At 41.1% G+C, this 23954-nt stretch overlaps 1 protein-coding gene across 1 annotated transcript in view; it reads right to left on the reverse strand.

Moving 5' to 3' along the window:
* Positions 1-23954, reverse strand: part of IMMP2L (inner mitochondrial membrane peptidase subunit 2) — a 1988725-nt gene that overhangs the window by 1728935 nt on the left and 235836 nt on the right. The window lies entirely within an intron of this gene.

Here is a 23954-nt window from a genome sequence, read left to right on the forward strand (position 1 = left end):
AGTGACAGAGTCTAAAAATAAAAGAACAGAAAATCACATTGTAGGATGTTTAAATAATTAAATTGCATTTTATTGCATGAAATAAGTATTTGATCATCTACCAATCAGCAGGAAATCTGGTTCTCACAGACCTATTACTTGTTCTTTAAGAAGCCCTCTTACTGCACCTGTTTGAACTTGTTACCTGTATGAAAGACGCCTGTCCACACAATTAATTACACTCCATCCGCTCCTTCATCGCCAAGACCAAAGAGCTAAGGACAACAGTGAAAAAATTGTAGACCTGAACAAGGCTTTGATGGCAAGCAGCTTGGTGAGAAGGAAACAACTGTTGGTGCAATTATTAAAAAATAGAAAAAATACAAGACAACTGTCAACCTTACTCATTCTGGGGCTCCATGCAAGTCCTCGTGGGATAAGGATGAGTCTGAAAAAGGTCAGGAATCATCCTAGAACTACGCTGGAGGACCTGGTCAATGTCCTGAAGAGAGTGGGGACCACAGTCTCAAATACTACCGTTAGTAACACATTACGTTGTCATTGATTAAAATCCTGCAGGGCACGTAAGGTCCACCTGCTCACGCCAGCACATGTTCAAGCCCGTTTCAAGTTTGACAATGACCATCTGCTTGATCCAGAGGAGGTGTGGTCAGTTGGGACCAAAATAGAACTTTTTTATATCAACTTCACTCGTCATGTTTAAAGGAAGAAGGATGAGTGCAACCACAAGAACACCGTCCAAACCGTGAAGCATGGTGGGGGGAAACATCATACTTTGGGGGTGCTTTTCTGCAAAGGGGACAGGACAATTGCACTATATTGAAGGGAAGATGGATGGGGTAATGTATTGCAAGATTTTGGCCCACAACCTTCTTCCCACAGTAAGAGCATTGAAGATGGCTCATGGCTGGGTTTTTCAGCATGACAATGACCCGAAATTCACAGCCAGGGCAACTAAGGAGTGGCTCCGCAAGAAGCTTTTAAAGGTCCTGGAGTGGCCTAGCCAGTCTCCAGACCAGAACCCAATAGCAAATCTTTGGAGTGAGCTGAAACTCAATGTTGCCCAGCTACAGCCCCAAAAACTGGAAGATCTGTATGGAGGAGTGGGCCAAAATCCCTGCTGCATTCTGTGCAAAATTGGCCAAGAACGACAAGAAACGTATGACCTCTGTAATTGCACACAAATGTTACTGTACCAAATATTAAGTTATACTTTTCTATTGTATCAAATACTTATTTCATATAATAAAATGAAAATTAATTAAGTAAAAATCATACAATGTAATTTTCTGGATTCTTTTTTTCTTTTAATTCTCTCACAGATGAAGTGTACCTATGATAAAAATTACAGACATCTCCATTCCTTTACCCATTCTGGGTAAATTTACAAACTCGGCAGTGTATCAATTACTTATTTTCCCCACTGTATATATGTAAGATCTGTGTGAAAATTCATATCAAAAGGGTATGTGGTATCCAATACCAGAATACAAAACGCAAGTCGGTAGCAGGTGAACGGAGAGGGCTCATGTGGTAATCTCACCCCATAAATGTCAGGCAACAGCTGTGTGTTACAACCAGTGCCTGCCTCTAATAAGCACTGGTCACATGAAGTGCCACCCACAATTGTAAACTTGTTAAATGCTGCTGTCAAACTCTGAAAGCAGTATTAACAGCTCTTCAGCATATGGGAGCGTCATTCCATGCACCCATCGGCATGCTCCTGACGTGATTGCAGATCGCCAATGGCTTGCTATGACAGCAGAGGGGTCTGTTGAAGACCAATGTTCTTGTCGTTATGGAGCTCTGTTGAAACCCTGCTTGTGACCGGGCTTCAAAGGAGACCGGTGATTTTTACTATATGCAACAATGCTGTGGTATTGTTGCATATAGCACAAGCAATCAGGCAGTCCCTAAAGGGAATAACAAGTACAGTGACAAGTAAAAAAAAACAATGTTTTAAAAAATATGAAAATAAAAAAATGAAAAGTTACAATCACCCCCCATTTCCGCTATTAAAAATGAAAATAATTTTGAAATAAAAAAATATAAAAGTGGTATAGCTGCATTCAGAAAAGTTAAATCTATCAAAATTTAAAAACATTTAACCCAAACGGTAAACACAATAAACAGAAAAAATTCAAGAAAAAAATTATGTTGTTTTTTTTTTGGTTGCTGCAATAACATAAAAAATGCTGTAACAAGCAATCAAAATGTCATGTCTATTCCAAAATGTTATCTTGTTTTTCCCCGCAAAAAAAAGCCCTCATAGAGATCAAAAAATTTAATGGTTACAGTTCTCAGAAAATGTTGAATTTTTTTCTCAAAATTTCAGATGTTTTTTCACCACTAAAATAATTTTAAAAAACTAGACATGAGTAGACTCATATGGCGACATTTTTTTACCCTACAATGTCAGAATTTTCCTCACAATTTCACGGCACTTAGAATTTTTTTTTCTCGCCTGTTTTCCAGTACATTATGTGGTAAAATGAATGATGTAATGCAAAAGTACAACTCATCCCGCAAAAAACAAGCCCTCATATGTCTATGTCGACAGAAAAATACAAAAAATGATGGTTCTGGGAAGAAGGGGAGGAAAAAACTAAAAAAGCAAAAACAAAAATTGGCGGCATTGTAAAGGGGTTAAAGGCGGGATTAGTTTGGGATAATGAACCAGACCTACCCCATCCCCCGACTAGACAACCACTAATTTGCAAGCACAGCCTCAATGTAAATTTTATATTAATTCAGTAAGCAATAAACTGCAAAAAGGTGGCTTGCTAGAATGTAGGGAAAGGGATAGGCATAGTGGTGGGGCAAGGGCAGCTGTCAGGTTCCCTTTAATGCTAAACCAGGAGTTATTAGTGTTAGTGAGCCATAATCCCCTTGATACTCTCATCAACTTTAGGCTAGGGTTACATTGCGTTAGTGCAACCCGTTTAGCGCTAGCGGGTTGCGCTAACGCAATGTTTTTACTGTGGCCGCGTCCCGGGGTCGCGGTAACGTCCCCGCTCTCGCAGATCCCCGATCTGCGAGAGCGGGGAACGGACCGCGGGCGCGCCTCGGACGCTGCGAGCAGCGTCTGCGGAGCGCCAGGAAACACGAACATGGCACGCGCTAGTGCTGCGCGTTCCCATTGCCGTGAATGGGCGCGCTAACGGACGCGTTGCACGGCGTTAATTTCGCCGTGCAACGCTGTCCGTTAAGCGCGTTCCCATAACGCAATGGGAACCCAGCCTTAGTTACAAATATTATTGAAATTTACCCAAGGCTAAACTGTGAAATGTTTCAGGTAGGAGAATAGATAAACACATGCTTAACACTTAAAATATACTAGTTTTTAATATGTATCAACTATACAGTATGAGATGTAAAATGTATGACGAACATTAAGATCAGTAAGCATTAACACATTCATCAATTTATTAAGATCTGTAAAGGAAAATAATGAGTTTCTATTTCTTAATAAAGTGATCTTTAACCCTAATCTTATCACTGTTCCCATATGTTGTTACAGGAGAAATAAACCGCTGAGTGAGCTGCTAGCAAATCATTATTATGCTTTCAATGAAAATGAGAGAAAGGTGGCAAAGCAGGATATTTGCCCTATAGGCAAAGAGCAGAGCCCAGAGTCCTGACAGCCTGGAGCCCTTAGATAACAGTTTACCACTAACATGTATGATTCACATAAGGCACAATAACTGTGCACCTATTTTTATTTCCTTAATAAATTTGACATAGACATACATTAGTCATCAAACCACAATTTTTACAATTTTCTGCGTGTGCTGGTTTACAGACTCTAGGATTTTTTAGTAAGACTATTAGGCTGCCGTCACACTATCAATATTTGGTCAGTATTTTACATCAGTATTTGTAAGCCAAAACCAGGAGTGGGTGATAAATGCAGAAGAGATGCATATGTTTCTATTATACTTTTCCTCTGATTGTTCCACTCCTGGTTTTGGCTTACAAATACTGATGTAAAATACTGACCAGATACTGCTAGTGTGACGGCAGCCTTAGGATGCCGTCACACTAGCAGTATTTGGTCAGTATTTTACATCAGTATTTGTAAGCAAAAACCAGGAGTGGGTGATAACTACAGAAGTGGTGCATATGTTTCTTTTATACTTTTCCTCTATTTGTTCCACTCCTGGTTTTGGCTTACAAATACTGATGTAAAATACTGACCAAATACTGCTAGTGTGACCGTGGCCTAAGGCTTGGTTCCCATTGCGTTAATGGGAAAGCGCTAACGGACAGCGTTGCACGGCGAAATTAACGCCGTGCAACGCGTCCGTTAGCGCGCCCATTGACGGCAATGGGAACGCGCAGCACTAGCGCGTGCCATGTTCGGCACGCGCTAGCGACGCGCCGGTGTTTCCTGGCACGCCGCGGACGCTGCTCGCAGCGTCCGAGGCGCGCCCGCGGTCCGTTCCCCGCTCTCGCAGATCGGGGATCTGCGAGAGCGGGGACGTTACCGCGACCCCGGGACGCAGCCACATTAAAAATATTGCGTTAGCGCAACCCGCTAGCGCTAGACGGGTTGCACTAACGCAATGTGACCCTAGCCTTAGAGTGATGTTTCACGGCACTAAAGGCATACCTTCTCGGACTCATATTAGCAACAACTTCATAATTAATGGACTGTTGGTGCATACAACTATGGAATAATACCGTAATACATGTAGATACATACACACACATACATATGGTATATAATTATTTTTTAAATAGACTCTATATTTTAATATTAACTATTTATTTTCATATATAACACATCTTAGGCCTCTTTCACCGTCATATTATGCCTGGCTGATTAAAGAAAATACAGGGGAACCCACGCCAGATTTCTTATTTATTTATTTATAGCACAGGCGGCGGGTGATGAATACTCCCAACAGCCGTCGCCTGCTGTCACTGTTATTAGTAGCAGCAGGCATAGACTGCTTGGAGTAATAGTCCCATCAGCCACCGCCTGCTGTCATTGCTATCACTTGAATACAACTCATCATTCTCCCCTGCTCCCGCTGATTGCCGACATAGCAGGGGAGAATGATGCAAGCCGTGTTCAGCACCTGGCGATGGGGAACAGCGCTAACTGTACTGCTGCTTACCTGGCGTCAATGCGTGTGGTACTGATGCAGTACACAAGCAGCACAAGGTTACCACATGTGTGACACAAGTATTACACACACGGACATCTCCAGTACTGGAAAAAAATGGATGTGTGAAACAGGCCTTAGGGGAGAAACCTATAAATAATGTGCAATTATATGGAAAAAACAAACAAACAGGCAGCAACTGTCCTCTATAAAAGCAAACAATTCATTACAAAACATTCTCACATGATGTGAGTTGCCTTTGTTTTGTTTTTTAATTTATTCTGGGCACTTTAATAGTGGACAACCCCTTTAAACAATTAGGGAAAATGTAGACACATTCACTGCAGTTTACATATGTGGCTACTGATGATTGATTCACAAAGTCATGAGCAGTAGTGTAACTAGAGTAAAATAGTCCCTGATGCAAAATTTGTGCCGGGGCCCCCACATGCATGTTGGTCAGATGTATGGGCTCTTGGTTCGTTCTAGATCCTATAAAGATATACGTATTTGCCACCCCATGTAACACTCCATCCTGAGACCAATCTGTAATTATGTCCTTCTTTTGGTCCCCCTACTGTAATAATCTCCCCATCATGGCCTCTTTTTGTTATAATGTCCCATTTCTGTAAGAATTCCCCCATTCTGGGCTCCTTTATTTAATAATGTTGCCATCTTGGTCTCTTTAATTAATAATGTCCCTCATCCTGGGAAACCTATTATAAGAATGCAATTATCCTGGGTTCCTTGTTGTAATAATATTCCCCATCCCGGGACCTATCCTACAATAAGATTCTCTGTCCTGTCCCCCATCATGGCTCTTTTATTTAATAATGTCCTTCATCCTGCGCACATTCTATAATAAAGTCCCCCATGTGTGGCGTTTTGTTTTATAATGTCCCCATCCTTTCTGTAATAATGTCCCCATTTTGGCCCATTTCTGTAATAATGTCCCCTGTCCTGGGCCCCCTATTGTAAAAATGTCCTCATCCTGGTCCTCTTCCTGTAATAATGTCCACCATCTGGGGCCCTTTCCTACAATAACGTTCTCCACCCTAGACCTAATTGTAATAATGTAATGCCTCCCATCGCAGCCCCTTTACTTAATAATGTCCTTCTATCCTAGGCTCCTTTCTGGTATAATGTTCACATCCTATAATAAAGTCCCCCAATCTGACACTTATTTAATAATGTCCCCATCCTTGCCCCTCTCCATAAAAATATCCCCCTTTTGGCCCATTTTTGTAATAATGTCCCCCGTCCTGGGACATCTACTGTAAGAATGTCCCTCATTCTGTTGCCTGTCCTGTAATAATGTCCCCCAACCTGGCCCTTTTTTGTAATTATGTCCCATATCCTGGCCTACCCCTTTCTGCCCTCAGACAGAATAGTACGTCCAAGGGCAGAACTCCTGCTTTGATGTGGGTTCTGGCGGTGAGCCCGCATCAAAGCCGGGACATGTCAGCTGTTATGAACATCTGACATGTGCCTGCAATAGGCATGGGTGGAATCGCGATCCACCCGCACCTATTAACTAAATGCCACTGTCAAACTGACAGGGGCACTTAACAAGCACTTCTGGCCATCTGTCCAGAAATGCGTGCACCGGTGACCCCGTCACGTGATCAGGGGTCATCAGCGTGTCGGCATAACAACCAGAGGTCTCCTTAAGACATCTATGGTTGTTGATGCCGGATTGCTATGAGCGCCACAGTGTAGTCGGCGCTCATAGCAATGCAGTAATTCTGCTACATAGGGGCGATCGGAGCATCGCCTCTATGTAGCAGAGCCGATCAAGTTGTGGCAGCTTCTAGCCTCTCATGGAGGCTATTGAAGCATGACAAAATTTAAAAAAAAAAAGGTTTTTAAAAATATGAAAAAAAATATATATAAAAGTTTAAATCACCCCCCTTTCGCCCCATACAAAATAAAACAATAAAAAAAAAAAGCCTACACATGGTATCGCCACGTTCAGAATCGCCCTATCAAAAAAAGATAAACCTGATCGCTAAACTGCATAGCGAGAAAAAAATCAAAACGCCACAATTACGATTTTTTGGTTGCCGCGACATTGCATTAAAATGCAAAAAGGGGGCGATCAAATGATGATATCTGCACCAAAATGGTATCATTAAAAAAAAAACGTCACCACTTAGATAAAAAAAGAATCTAGACATGTTAGGTGTCTATGAACTCGTAATTACCTAGAGAATTATAATGGCAGGTCAGTTTTAGCATTTAGTGAACCTAGCAAAAAAGCCAAACAAAAAACAAGTGTGAGATTGCACTTTTTTGCAATTTCATCGCACTTGGAGTTTTTTTTCCCATTTTCGAGTACAAGACATGCTAAAGCCAATGACGTATTTCAAAAGTACAACTCGTCCTGCAAAAAATAAGCCCTCACATGGCCATATTGGCAGAAAAATAAAAAAGTTATGGCTCTGGGAAGAAGGGGAGTGAAAAATGAAAAAAGCTGGGGTCATGAACGGGTTAATGTCCCACTTATCACGCCCCTTTTTGTAATAATATTTTTCATTTTGGTCCATTTCCTGGTACAATGCCACCCATCCTGGCCTCCAGTCCTATAACAATGTCCTTTATCCTGAGCCCCCTCCTGTAATAATGTCCCCCATCCTGATCCCTTTCTGTAATAATGTCGCTCTTCTTGGATCCCTTTTTGTAATAATGGGGTCCCTGTCTGGTATAATGTGCTTAATCTTGGGTCATTTCCTGTAATAATGTCCTTCGTTTTGCTGCTCTTTTCCAACACATTTAAAAAATAAATCTTTCTTCTTACCTTCCCTGTCTCCTACAATGCATGGCGTTCTCTTCTATAAGCCGGCTTTGAGGCTGGCAGCTGACATCGTCGTGCCCGCTACGGGCAGTCCATGACAGCACTCCAGGCCCCTCTCCACCACAGGATGGTTCCTTCTTTTTTTTTTACCTAAGGTTATCATTACCTTATCATTCCTACAATACATTGACAAGGATTGAATCTGATAAGTACCGTATATACTCGAGTATAAGCCGAGATTTTCAGCCCAAATTATTGGGCTTAAAGTGCCCCTCTCGGCTTATCCTCGAGTCACGGTGGGTGGCAGGGTCGGCGGGTGAGGGGGAGAGGGCGCTGAGGCATACTTACCTAGTCCCGGCGATCCTGGCGCTGTCCCTGCAGTCCCACGGTCTTCGATGCCGCAGCTCTTCCCCTCTTCAGCTGTCACGTGGGACTGCTCATTAGAAAAATGAATATGGACTCAACTCCCATAGGGGTGGAGCCGCATATTCATTCATCTAATCAGTGGTAACGGTGACCGCTGATAGAGGAAGAGGCTGCGGCACCAAAGACCAGCTGTCCAGGAGAAGGAGCGGGACGCCGGGAGCAGGTAAGTATGTCATATTTACCTATCCCCGTTCCACACGCCGGGCGTCGCTCCATCTTCCCGGCGTCTCTGCGCTCTGACTGTGCACATCAGAGGGCGCGATGACGCATATAGTGTGCGCGCCGCCCTCTGCCTGATCAGTCAGTGCGGAGAGACGCCGGGACCGGACGCCAGGAGCTGCAAGCAAGAGAGGTGAGTATGGCATTTTTTTTTTATTGCAGCAGCAGCAGCAATGGCAGAGCTTTCTATGGTACATCATTGGGGCAATAATGAACGGTGCAGAGCACTATATGGCAGAGCTATGGGGCAATAATGAATGGTGCAGAGCACTATATGGCACAGCTATGGGGCAATAATGAATGGTGCAGAGTACTATATGGCGCAGCTATAGGGCAATAATGAACGGTGCAGAGCACTATAGGGCAGAGCTATGGGGCAATAATGAATGGTGCAGAGCACTATATGGCATAGCTATGGGACAATAATGAACGGTGCAGAGCATTGTATATGGGGCACAGCTTTATATGGAGCATCTATGGGGCAATAATGAACTGTATGGAGCATTATATGTGGCACATTTTTATATAGAGCATCTTATGGGCCCATCATGAACTGTATGGAGCATTATATGGGGCTCCTGATTCAATATGGATATTCAAAAACACTTAACCTACTGATGTCTCAATTAATTTTACTTTTATTGGTATCTATTTTTATTTTTGACATTAACCGGTAGCTGCTGCATTTTCCACCCTAGGCTTATACTCGAGTCAATAAGTTTTCCCAGTTTTTTGTGGCAAAATTAGGGGGGTCGGCTTATACTCGGGTCGGCTTATACTCGAGTATATACGGTATTTATTTGGGGATTGCAGTTTATACAATTTCCTAATAAGCAAAGTGAATGTGTCCTTAAAAAAATGCCTAATGCTTACTTTTTTTATTCCAAACATGTTAAGATTTTTACTGTCATTTAATTTTTATTAAGAATGTTAGGTTTCGCAATACTACTGACTAAAGTAAAAATAATTCTTCAAATTTGACAGTTTTTATTTCAGTCACTAAGGCTCACAACAGACCATTATTTCCTGTTCTGTAGGAGATCTATTGTCAGCATATCACTGCATACAAGATTATAATAAAAAGTATTAAAGTATATATGAATAACACAGGATTCCAAATTAATAAAAGAGAACGGTCACAAATTCCCCTCTCTGCACAATGAACTCAGAGCAGGTCACAGAACATGCCTAAATAACTCACCTATAGAAGATAATGATCATCTCAAAACTATCATGTCCTCTGGTCCATTTAGCTGGTGTAAAGTATGTGTCTGAATACTGTTAACATCAACCCAGACATAATAACTCTAAACAATTGTGGTGTTACCTGGGAGGGATCTTTATATTTTAAGTGCTAACATGACAGGCAAAAGCTCTTATATGGACCTAGGTTATTCAATCACTACATCATATAAGCCAATTACAGGGAGTTCAAGGATCCGAAGACCATATCAATTTTTGACAGTATGTTGCTCGTAATAGCAAAAAATCTGCAAAGTTCCCGGATTCATACTTCTCAAAAGATATACGGTAAATAACCCATTCATCTACAACCTTAGAAGTCAGTAAACCAACAGTTTCTACCATAATGCAATTATAATTGACCATTACAAACATCTGGAGTCAGTATCGGACTAGGGTATCAAGGGCCCACCAGTAACATTGACTTTGGGGGGCCCACTTTTCACCTGCATACAAATATTACATTACGCCGTTCACAAATTTACTTATATCTCTATATAATAATAAACTGGGTAATTTGGTTAATTAATGATGAGATGCTGCTTTTATCTGTACAGAGTGAATCAAGTGAATTATGCCAAGTACTGCCCATACAGTGGAGTTAGGAAGTCAGAGTCAGATCTGCATTGGGGCCCACCGGTGGATTCCACTGTTACCCTATGAGCAAGTTCGAGCCTGATTGGAGTCAATGGTAGTAGAAGTGACCGAATATATTCGGAACCGATCAAACATAAATTCCGTACCAATATGGCACGAATATGGCATATTCAAATTTGGCGACCGATGCTGAACATATTCACTCAACTCTAATTATACGTTTTTTCAATTATAACCCCTGCCCATCACGTTTAAGATCATGTGAATGGAGTTCCTATAACCCCTTTATATTGTCAAGCTACCCCTGCATACCTCTTAAAATATTTTACACATATCATGTGCAAATTGTCTCCTCAGAGAGGAAGAGAACTAGAACTCTAGTGCCACCAATTGGAAGTAGCAATCCTAACAGTCAATGTCGACCCTTTACCGAGCCTTGTCACATGATTTAGGATAATAGCCAAACCAGAATCTCAATTTGCAGACACTGTTTCGGGGTACTGCCCCTCGTCAGTGCAAAGTGGAGATCTGGATTGGCTGATTGAGAGGCGTCTGACCGGGATCCAAGAGGTATCGTTACTCCTCGCGGAGAGTGACATGATAAGCATGTCGAGGTGAGGAGACTTAAAGCCACAATGCTCCTCTGCGAAATATGCAAATTGTCTCTTCAGAGAGGAAGAGAACTAGAACTTTAGTGCCACCCATTGGAAGTAGCAATCCTAACAGTCAATGTCGACCCTTTACCGAGCCTTGTCACATGACTTAGGATAATAGCCAAATCGGTCAGATGCCTCTCAATCAGCCAAACCAGATCTCCACTTTGCACTGACGAGGGGCTGTGCCCCGAAACACAGTGTCTGCAAATTGAGAGTCTGGTTTGGCTATTATCCTAAGTCATGTGACAAGGCTCTTTAAAGGGTCGACATTGACTGTTAGGATTGCTACTTCCAATAGGTGGCACTAGAGTTCTAGTTCTCTTCCTCTCTGAAGAGGCAATTTGCATATTTCCCAGAGGAGCATTGCGGCTTTGAGTCTCCCCACCTCGACATGCTTATCATGTCACTCTCCGCAAGGAGAAACGATACTTCTTGGATCTCGGCCAGACGCCTCTCAATCAGCCAAACCAGATCTCCACTTTGCACTGACGAGGGGCAGTACCCCGAAACACAGTGTCTGCAAATTGAGATTCTGGTTTGGCTATTATCCTAAGTCATGTGACTAGGCTCGGTAAAGGGTCGACTTTGACTGTTAGGATTGCTACTTCCAATAGATGGCACTAGAGTTCTAGTTCTCTTCCTCTCTGAAGAGACAATTTGCATATTTCACAGAGGAGCATTGCGGCTTTAAGTCTCCTCACCTCGACATGCTTATCATGTCACTCTTCGCAAGGAGAAACGATACTTCTTGGACACGTCATGAAAAACTGCACGATCTGGTCTGATGGATGTCTCCAGATTGTGATCAGCACTGCCCCAGTCCCTTCAAGCACCACGTCTTCACCCTGAATTTAAGTGGATGACGTCTCTACGTCATCATCAGTGCCCGAAGTTTTCAAGCCTCTGCAGTAGAATCAGAGAGCTGCACAGGTGCGCCTCACACTTCTCTACTTGAACAGTAATGAAACTGGTGACTTTACTTTGCACTGCTGCTCTGATTCCACTACACCGGCGTGGGACTTCAGGCATTGTTTGTAAGACATAGAGATGCTATCCACTTACATCCAAAGAGAAGAAGCGGCGTTTGAAGTGACTGGGGAGGTGATCGTAAATTAGATGGTCTGAGTTTGTAAGCAAGAATAAAATGGTAACAGGTTTTCTTTAACTGTTACTATACATTCATTATTTTCTTGAAAGAAGGCTCATTAAGTCTCATTTGTGTATTGGGGCTAGGTAGATATTGTCATATAAATTAGCCTCCCGCAAAATCACCTTATTTAGCGATGATAGTGAGGCCTACCATAACATGAAGCAAGACAAACGTCACAGATCTTTTCATAGAAAACACACTTCTTTATTAAACAACATTAAAACCATGATTTATTATAATATTGAGAAGTCCTCAAGAGGATATTCCACACATGAAAGGCAAAAAACAAGTGGAACTCCCAAAGTGCAAGATCTCTAATCTAGCCTTTATACCACTTTGCAAGGTGCTTAATCGGTATGTCAGATCAATGCCTGAGAACTGAAGTAAAAAGTGACAGTGCATCATAAATCACTTCAACATCAACACTTCAACACACTTATGTGAGGAGACAGTTCTTACCCATAGCATAGAAGTCAGGATGTAAACACTGTCTGCCTCATCTCCAATGTGCGTTTTGTGACTGAGGCAGGCATGAGGAAGCGGACTTGCAAAATATGTTGGGGTAGAGGCAAGCATGGTGTGTACTATATAAACTGCATGAGAGTATCCCAGTCCAATTATTAGACAATAAAGACTTGTTTTGTTGAACTAGCCGTCACATGGATAAAAGTGCTGTTTAATCAATAGATGTAAAATTAACCAATTTCCACAGTTGGAGGTATTTTAAAAAAAAAATGCAAATATGAAGTTATAATGGTACCCATGATACATCCTGTGCAACTGCCTATGCTTCACAATGCAGAGATGATTTAACTGCTGGTTAGCACATGCTGTTTGTTACTTCATCCCACAGAACTTAAGGTGCATTTACACTCACATTTATACTGCAAGATCATGAACAAACATTCCTAGAAATGATTTTTCACAATATTCAAGTGTAAACAAGCTGCTGATTTCCAGATGAATGAGCAAAATGCTCAGCAGTTGGAGGAAATTATCTTTTGTGAAAAAGATCATCGTTCTCGACAGCACCTCATCCTGTGTAAACAGCACTCGCCCTGCTGAGAACAATAGCAGTCTATGTACACTGAAAGATCTATTACAGATCACTCAGTGTGGCACTAAGGAGTGGTTGTCAGTGTAAACCTGTCTATTAACCCCTTTACCCCCAAGGGTGGTTTGCACGTTATGGACCGGGTCAATTTTTACAATTCTGACCACTGTCCCTTTATGAGGTTATAACTCTGGAACGCTTCAACGGATCCCGGTGATTCTGACATTGTTTTCTCGTGACATATTGTACTTCATGATAGTGGTAAAATTTCTTTGATATTACCTGCGTTTATTTGTGAAAAAAACGGAAATTTGGCGAAAATTTTGAAAATTTCGCAATTTTCCAACTTTGAATTTTTATGCAATTAAATCACAGAGATATGTCACACAAAATACTTAATAAGTAACATTTCCCACATGTCTACTTTACATCAGCACAATTTTGGAACCAAAAATTTTTTTTTGTTAGGGAGTTATAAGGGTTAAAAGTTGACCAGCAATTTCTCATTTTTACAACACCATTTTATTTTAGGGACCACATCTCATTTGAAGTCATTTTGAGGGGTCTATATGATAGAAAATACCCAAGTGTGACACCATTCTAAAAACTGCACCCCTCAAGGTTCTCAAAACCACATTCAAGAAGTTTATTAACCCTTCAGGTGCTTCACAGGAATTTTTGGAATGTTTAAATAAAAATTAACATTTAACTTTTTTTCACAAAAAATTTACTTCAGCTCCAATTTGTTTTATTTTGCCAAGGGTAACAGGAGAAAATGGACCCCAAAAGTTGTTGTACAATTTGTCCGGAGTACGCTGATACCCCATATGTGGGGGTTAACCACAGTTTGTGCGCATGGCAGAGCTCGGAAGGGAAGGAGCGCCATTTGACTTTTCAATGCAAAGTTGACTGGAATTGAGATGGGACGCCATGTTGCGTTTGGAGAGCCACTGATGTGCCTAAACATTGAAACCCCCCACAAGTGACACCATTTTGGAAAGTAGACCCCCTAAGGAACTTATCTAGAGGTGTGGTGAGCACTTTGACCCACCAAGTGCTTCACAGAAGTTAATAATGCAGAACCGTAAAAATAAAAAATCATTTTTTTTCACAAACATTATCTTTTCGCCCCAAATTTTTTATTTTCCCAATGGTAAGAGAAGAAATTGGACCACAAAAGTTGTGGCACAATTTGTCCTGAGTACTCTGATACCCCATATGTGGGGGTAAACCATTGTTTGGGCGCATGGGAGAGCTCGGAAGGGAAGGAGCGCCGTTTGACCTTTCAATGCAAAATTGACAGGAATTGAGATGAGACGCCATGTTGCGTTTGGAGAGCCACTGATGTGCCTAAACATTGAAACCCCCCACAAGTGACACCATTTTGGAAAGTAGACCCCCTAAGGAACTTATCTAGAGGTGTGGTGAGCACTTTGACCCACCAAGTGCTTCACAGAAGTTTATAATGCAGAACCGTAAAAATAAAAAATCATTTTTTTTTCACAAAAATTATCTTTTCGCCCCCAATTTTTTATTTTCCCAATGGTAAGAGAAGAAATTGGACCACAAAAGTTGTGGCACAATTTGTCCTGAGTACTCTGATACCCCATATGTGGGGGTAAACCATTGTTTGGGCGCATGGGAGAGCTCGGAAGGGAAGGAGCGCCGTTTGACCTTTCAATGCAAAATTGACAGGAATTGAGATTGGACGCCATGTTGCGTTTGGAGAGCCACTGATGTACCTAAACATTGAAACCCCCCACAAGTGACACCATTTTGAAAAGTAGACCCCCTAAGGAACTTATCTAGATGTGTGGTGAGCACTTTGACCCAATAAGAGCTTCACAGAAGTTTATAATGCAGAGCCGTAAAAATAAAACAAAATTTTTTTTCCCACAAAAATAATTTTTTAGCCCCCAGTTTTGTATTTTCCTGAGGGTAACAGGAGAAATTGGACCCCAAAAGTTGTTGTGCAATTTGTCCTGAGTGCGCTGATACCCTATATGTGGGGGAGAACCAGCGTTTGGGCGCATGGGAGGGCTCGGAAGGGAAGGAGAGCCATTTGGAATACAGACTTAGATGGAATGGTCTGCAGGCGTCACATTGTGTTTGCAGAGCCCCTAATGTACCTAAACAGTAGAAACCCCCCACAAGTGACCCCATATTGGAAACTAGACCCCCCAAGGAACTTATTTAGATGTGTTGTGAGAACTTTGAGTCCCCAAGTATTTCACTACAGTTTATAACGCAGAGCCGTGAAAATAAAATAAAAAATTTCCCCTCAAAATTATTTTTTAGCCCCCAGTTTTGTATTTTCTCGAGGGTAAAAGGAGAAATTGGACCCCAAAAGTTGTTGTCCAATTTGTCCTGAGTGCGTTGATACCCCATATGTGGGGTGAACCAGCGTTTGGGCGCATGGGAGGGCTCGGAAGGGAAGGAGCGCCATTTGGAATGCAGACTTAAATGGAATGGTCTGCAGGCGTCACATTGCGTTTGCAGAGCCCCTAATATACCTAAACAGTAGAAACCCCCACAAGTGACCCCATGTTGGAAACTAGACCCCCCCACGAACTTATCTAGATGTGTTGTGAGAACTTTGAGCCCCCAAGTGTTTCACTACAGTTTATAACGCAGAGCCGTGAAAATAAAAAATCTCTTTTTTTCCCACAAAAATTATTTTTTAGCCCCCAGTTTTGTATTTTCCCAAGGGTAACAGGAGAAATTGGACCCCAAAAGTTGTTGTCCAATTTGTCCTGAGTACGCTGATACCCCATATGTTGGGGTAAACTCCTGTTTGGGCACACGGGAGAGCTCGGAAGGGAAGGAGCACTGTTTTACTTTTTCAATGCAGAATTGGATGGAATTGAGATCGGTCGCCATGTCGCGTTTGGAGATCCCCCTGATGTGCCTAAATAGTGGAAACCCCCCAATTATAACTGAAACCCTAATCCAAACACACCCCTAACCCTAATCCCAACGGTAACCCTAACCACACCTCTAACCCAGACACACCCCTAATCCTAATCCCAATCGCAAATGTAATCCAAACCCTAACCCTAACTTTAGCCCCAACCCTAACTGTAGCCTTAACCCTAACCCTAGCCCTTACCCTAGCCCCAACCCTAACCCTAACCCTAGCCCTAGCCCTAACCCTAACCCTAATCCCAACCCTAACCCTAGCCCTAACCCTAGCCCTAACCCTAGCCCTAACCCTAGCCCTAACCCTAACCCTAGCCCTAACCCTAGCCCTAACCCTAGCCCTAACCCTAGCCCTAGCCCTAACCCTAGCCCTAGCCCTAGCCCTAACCCTAACCCTAGCCCTAACCCTAGCCCTAACCCTAGCCCTAACCCTAGCCCTAGCCCTAACCCTAACCCTAGCCCTAACCCTAACCCTAGCCCTAACCCTAATGGGAAAATGGAAATAAATACATTTTTTTCATTTACTTTTATAGCGGGTTTTTAGCGGATTTTTATGATTGGCAGCCGTCACACACTGAAAGACGCTTTTTATTGCAAAAAATATTTTTTGCGTTACCACATTTTGAGAGCTATAATTTTTCCATATTTGAGTCCACAGAGTCATGTGAGGTCTTGTTTTTTACGGGACGAGTTGACGTTTTTATTGGTAACATTTTCGGGCACGTGACATTTTTTGATCGCTTTTTATTCCGATTTTTGTGAGGCAGAATGACCAAAAACCAGCTATTCATGAATTTCTTTTGGGGGAGGCGTTTATACCGTTCCGCGTTTGGTAAAATTGATAAAGCAGTTTTATTCTTCGGGTCAGTACGATTACAGCGATACCTCATTTATATCATTTTTTTATGGTTTGGCGCTTTTATACGATAAAAACTATTTTATAGAAAAAAATAATTATTTTTGCATCGCTTTATTCTGAGGACTATAACTTTTTTATTTTTTTGCTGTTGTCGCTGTATGGTGGCTCGTTTTTTGCGGGACAAGATGACGCTTTCAGCGGTACCATGGTTATTTATATCCGTCTTTTTGATCGCGTGTTATTCCACTTTATGTTTGGCGGTATGATAATAAAGCGTTGTTTTTTGCCTCGTTTTTTTTTTTTTTTCTTACGGTGTTTACTGAAGGGGTTAACTAGTGGGCCAGTTTTATAGGTCGGGTCGTTACGGACGCGGAGATACTAAATATGTGTACTTTTATTGTTTTGTTTTTTTTATTTAGATAAAGAAATGTATTTATGGGAATAATATATATATTTTTTTTTCATTATTTAGGATTTTTTTTTTTTTTTTTTTACACACTTGGAAATTTTTTTTTTTACTTTTTTACTTTGCCCCAGGGGGGGACAATACAGATCGGTGATCTGCCAGTTTGCACAGCACTCTGACAGATCACCGATCTGTCTGAGAGCAGTGCAGCGTTACCAAGTGCCTGCTCTGAGCAGGCACTTGGTAAGCCACCTCCCTCCCTGCAGGACCCGGATCCGCGGCCATTTTGGATCCGGGACTTACTGCAGGGAGGGAGGTAGGAGACCCCCGGAGCAACGCGATCACATCGCGTTGCTGCGGGGGTCTCAGGGAAGCCCGCAGGGAGCCCCCTCCCTGCGCGATGCTTCCCTGCACCGCCGGCACATCGCGATCATCTTTGATCGCGGTGTGCCGGGGGTTAATGTGCCGGGGGCGGTCCGTGACCGCTCCTGGCACATAGTGCCGGATGTCAGCTGCGATAAGCAGCTGACACCCGGCCGCGATCGGCCGCGCTCCCCCCGTGAGCGCGGCCGATCGCGCTGGACGTAATATTCCGTCCTTGGGAATTAAGGCCCACCCCACATGGACGGAATATTACGTCCAATGGCAGAAAGGGGTTAAATGACCACCGATCAGTAAACACATAGCGGATCAACAGGTCATTTAAACGGACCCCTGTCATGGGGAGGAAGGATAACTGAATTTTCTCTAATGAAGCTGCTACCGTGGGCTATTCCATTCTTATGACATTACTTCTCTCTGCTTGTTCCTTTCATCTAAATGGCAATCATATGCTAAAAAATAAGAACTTTGAGCTCCTAGTAACAAATCACACCAGAGCAGTACAACAAGCTCAGTGGCCGGACACATCATCTGTATTTTTTTAGTTTATATGTCAGTCTACTGAGCCTATTGTACCACAGTGGTGTGATTTATTGATAAGGGCTAAAATGTCATTATCAACGCTCCTTAGATTAAATGAACAGGCACAGAAGACTAAAGTCAGACTAATCAAACACGCTGAAGAGCCACACCTAGAGGCATCAGTAGACAATATTGGCTTATCCTCCCTTTCCTTTCTAACTTCTCTGGGATTTATGAAAACAGAATACGCTGACCGGCATCAAAGTTTCCTCCACATTATTGAGCACAGGTAGTTACACAGGAAGCATCTTGGAAACCATTTTGAGTTCATCTCTGGACAGCACATTTTGGTAAACACATCCAACTGTGAAAAGGATTACATTTTCCATTAGCTATCAATTAATAGTAACATAGTAACATAGTTAGTAAGGCCGAAAAAAGACATTTGTCCATCCAGTTCAGCCTATATTCCATCATAATAAATACCCAGATCTACGTCCTTCTACAGAACCTAATAATTGTATGATACAATATTGTTCTGCTCCAGGAAGACATCCAGGCCTCTCTTGAACCCCTCGACTGAGTTCGCCATCACCACCTCCTCAGGCAAGCAATTCCAGATTCTCACTGCCCTAACAGTAAAGAATCCTCTTCTATGTTGGTGGAAAAACCTTCTCTCCTCCAGACGCAAAGAATGCCCCCTTGTGCCCGTCACCTTCCTTGGTATAAACAGATCCTCAGCGAGATATTTGTATTGTCCCCTTATATACTTATACATGGTTATTAGATCGCCCCTCAGTCGTCTTTTTTCTAGACTAAATAATCCTAATTTCACTAATCTATCTGGATATTGTAGTTCTCCCATCCCCTTTATTAATTTTGTTGCCCTCCTTTGTACTCTCTCTAGTTCCATTATATCCTTCCTGAGCACCGGTGCCCAAAACTGGACACAGTACTCCATGTGCGGTCTAACTAGGGATTTGTACAGAGGCAGTATAATGCTCTCATCATGTGTATCCAGACCTCTTTTAATGCACCCCATGATCCTGTTTGCCTTGGCAGCTGCTGCCTGGCACTGGCTGCTCCAGGTAAGTTTATCATTAACTAGGATCCCCAAGTCCTTCTCCCTGTCAGATTTACCCAGTGGTTTCCCGTTCAGTGTGTAATGGTGATATTGATTCCCTCTTCCCATGTGTATAACCTTACATTTATCATTGTTAAACCTCATCTGCCACCTTTCAGCCCAAGTTTCCAACTTATCCAGATCCATCTGTAGCAGAATACTATCTTCTCTTGTATTAACTGATTTACATAGTTTTGTATCATCTGCAAATATCGATATTTTACTGTGTAAACCTTCTACCAGATCATTAATGAATATGTTGAAGAGAACAGGTCCCAATACTGACCCCTGCGGTACCCCACTGGTCACAGCGACCCAGTTAGAGACTATACCATTTATAACCACCCTCTGCTTTCTATCACTAAGCCAGTTACTAACCCATTTACACACATTTTCCCCCAGACCAAGCATTCTCATTTTGTGTACCAACCTCTTGTGCGGCACGGTATCAAACGCTTTGGAAAAATCGAGATATACCACGTCCAATGACTCACCGTGGTCCAGTCTATAGCTTACCTCTTCATAAAAACTGATTAGATTGGTTTGACAGGAGCGATTTCTCATAAACCCATGCTGATATGGAGTTAAACAGTTATTCTCATTGAGATAATCCAGAATAACATCCCTCAGAAACCCTTCAAATATTTTACCAACAATAGAGGTTAGACTTACTGGCCTATAATTTCCAGGTTCACTTTTAGAGCCCTTTTTGAATATTGGCACCACATTTGCTATGCGCCAGTCCTGCGGAACAGACCCTGTCGCTATAGAGTCACTAAAAATAAGAAATAATGGTTTATCTATTACATTACTTAGTTCTCTTAGTACTCGTGGGTGTATGCCATCCGGACCCAGAGATTTATCTATTTTAATCTTATTTAGCCGGTTTCGCACCTCTTCTTGGGTTAGATTGGTGACCCTTAATATAGGGTTTTCATTGTTTCTTGGGATTTCACCTAGCATTTCATTTTCCACCGTGAATACCGTGGAGAAGAAGGTGTTTAATATGTTAGCTTTTTCCTCGTCATCTACAACCATTCTTTCCTCACTATTTTTTAAGGGGCCTACATTTTCAGTTTTTATTCTTTTACTATTGATATAGTTGAAGAACAGTTTGGGATTAGTTTTACTCTCCTTAGCAATGTGCTTCTCTGTTTCCTTTTTGGCAGCTTTAATTAGTTTTTTAGATAAAGTATTTTTCTCCCTATAGTTTTTTAGAGCTTCAATGGTGCCATCCTGCTTTAGTAGTGCAAATGCTTTCTTTTTACTGTTAATTGCCTGTCTTACTTCTTTGTTTAGCCACATTGGGTTTTTCCTATTTCTAGTCCTTTTATTCCCACAAGGTATAAGGTAATTAATCATTTGAAGAACCTGGCATTTGTAGTTTTTGTGCTTTCTTTTTTTTCCTCTCCTTGTTTCAAGAGCCCAAACTTTATTTTTCCATTGTTTGCCTTTTGTGAGACGAGCTGTAGTTTTGAATTACATTATTTATTTATATTTAGCCCCTTAGTGACCGCCAATACGCCTTTTAACTGACCTGAGATATAAGAGACTTATATCCCCATACAGGTGTCAATCCAGCAGCTGTCGGCTGTCCACTATAGCTGACAACTTGCTGTATCAGCCATGATCAGTGTTTGCACCATCCATATCTGTTTAATCCCTTAGATGCTGCTGTCAATAGTGACTACATCATTATAAATGGTTAACAGAGTGTGGGGGCTTCTTCTTTATCCCAATTGGTGCCCTCAGATCATGATTGTGTGGTCCTGATGTTTGCGATGGCAATTCACGACCAAATCGCGGCCTTAGAGTCTGTCGTCTGCTGTAACCTGTTCAGAAGTTAGCGGCATTTAGGTGGTAAAAATACACATTTTCATTTTTCTCATGCCACTTTGCATTAATTCCTGTAAAACACCTGAAGGGTTAATAAACTACCTGACCGCAGTTTTCAATATGTCTGGGGGTGCTGTTTTTAAAATGGTATAACTTGTGGGGATTTCCCTATATTTATAGGACCCCCAAATTCACTTCAAACATGGATAGGTCCCTAAAAAAATACATTTTGCAAATTTCCTTGAAAAAAATTTAAATTGTTGCTACATTTTTAAACCTCCTAAAATGCTAACAAAATAAAATAACATTTTGCAAATGATGCTGATGTAAAGCAGACGTGTGGGAAATGTTATTTATTAATGTTTTGCTGTGGTATGACTATCGGGATTAAAGGGATAATCATTCAAAGTTTGAAAATTGCTAATTTTTAAACATTTTTTTAAAATTTCTGATATTTTTTATAAATAAACACAAAGCATATCAACCTAAATTTACCATTATCATAAAGTATAATGTGTCACGAAAAAACAATCTCAAAATCACTGGGTTTTGTTGAAGTGTTCCAGAGTTATTACCACATAAAGTGACACTGGTCAGATTTCAAAAATTTGGCTCGGTCACTAAGGGGTTAGATATTTTTATTTTGTGGAATGAAAAGGTGAAAAAAAAGCAATTCCACAATTTTTGTTTTTACGGAATTCATTTTGCTGCTTACAGTAATAGCTATATCATGCTTTTATGGCTTTTTTATGTTTTAGTGGCTAAAAAATGTCAGAACTTTGTAATGAAAAATAACTTTTGCTGCCATTTTCTGAGATTTGTAACATTTTTATTTTATCATCCAAGGAACTGGGCGAGGGATTGTTTTTTCAGCATTGAGTTGACATTTTTATTGAAAATATTTTGGATTACATGACATTTTGATTATTTTCTATTGTGTTTCTTTTTGGGAAGTGTGGCAGCCAAAAAAATTACAATTCTGGCATTTTAATTCCTGTTTGCGCATCACTTTTTAATCAGTAGTAAAAGACAGGTTAACACACCACGATATTTCAGGTGCACGGAACTCCATTCTGATCCTCACATGGCAAACATCAAATATCATGAAAAAACCTTCTAGCTCCCAAGTAAAATATAAAAAAAAAAGTTCTTTATTTAATAATTAATAAAATGGTAAGGCACAAGGGCTAATGCAAATTGACAAGAAAAATAAAGCGTAAAGGCAAAGCATTTTAACCGCAACTGCGGCATAGAGACTATTTTTTGGTTACATTTGATCACTTTTTAATGTATGGTGTAAATACTTTTACATATTAATAGATCTGATGTTTTCATATGAAAATATACCAACTATTTTATTTATGTTTTTGTATTTGAAGAGGGAAATGATAATTTAGACTTTTATATTTTTTAAGGCTTTTTTACTTTATTGTTTGGTCACCTTAGTCTCCCGAATTATGAGTCTGATTGCTTTTACTGTATACTGCAATACACAGTATTACAGTAATAAAGTTTATAGTGAAATTATGGTTCTCTTTTGAATCTCAGCTTGTGACTGAGCTTTGCAGGACTAGGAAAGCAGTTACGGAGCATTCAGGAGGCCCTCACCTCATGGCATCCCATCTGCTCCACACGATTTTGAAGCAGGAAGCCAATGGAAGTCTATAAGCATGCAGGCAGTGGTAATTACATCATCTGAATGATCCTAGCAGACACTGACAGAGGTATTTCAATGGTTAGTACAGCAATCAGAGCAAGCTCTGGTCCCTGCAGTTACAAGAAGATGTCGTCTCTTACATCACAGCCAGCATCTGACTGGTATGAAGCAGGCTCAGCTCCTGAGGCAGCTTCATACAGCCCTTAAATTATTATGATGCACATTATAGACACAGGTCGCTAAGGGGTTAAACAGCATTTTTGCTTGTGAAATAAACTGTTAAATACATGTTTAATACACAGACTCTTAACAGATTAATGATGAACAGTTTTAAGAATGGAGCAGAAAAATTAAATAGGTACACTTTTCTGAGAAAATAAATTGAAGGTAATGATTATGGCCTATCAAACTTTTTTAATGGGCAAGTGCTAAAGATACAAAACAAAAAACTAAATGCACTAAACTCTTTGAACTTAGAAGGTGCTTTCTTCTGTTCAGGCAGATATGATAACTTGTGGTTCCATCATTACAGAAAAATAGTTAGTCAATAAAAAAAACCTTTAAGAAACATTATTTTACATACAATATCACAAAAAAATAACATTGTGCAACTCAGAAATGAATTAACAAAAGCCAAGATAACATTAACTAAAGCATTTAAAAGGGTTTAGCAAAAGCTTTTGATGCCTGGAGGACAACAGCTTTAAAAAACCCCACAAGTAATGGAAATAACTGTATAACTGTGGCAGAGTTGGAAGGAATTACTCAGCTTGTCTATGAACTGCAAACACTTCGTATTATTTGTCTGGCCTTTTATCTGGCTACTGTTAGCAGGGTAGAAACAAGAACCTTATCAACAAGACAAATCTCTTTTATTATAGAGCATGAGCTTCAACAACATTAAAGCTTTTATTGAAGGGTATTCCCATATTACACAGCACAAGCCAAAAATGCTTAAGCGGTAGGGCAATCGGAACTATCAGGAAAACAGGGATCCTGGCA

Source organism: Ranitomeya imitator, chromosome 4 (assembly GCF_032444005.1).
Source record: "Ranitomeya imitator isolate aRanImi1 chromosome 4, aRanImi1.pri, whole genome shotgun sequence".
In the NCBI taxonomy this organism is placed as follows: Eukaryota; Metazoa; Chordata; class Amphibia; order Anura; family Dendrobatidae; genus Ranitomeya; species Ranitomeya imitator.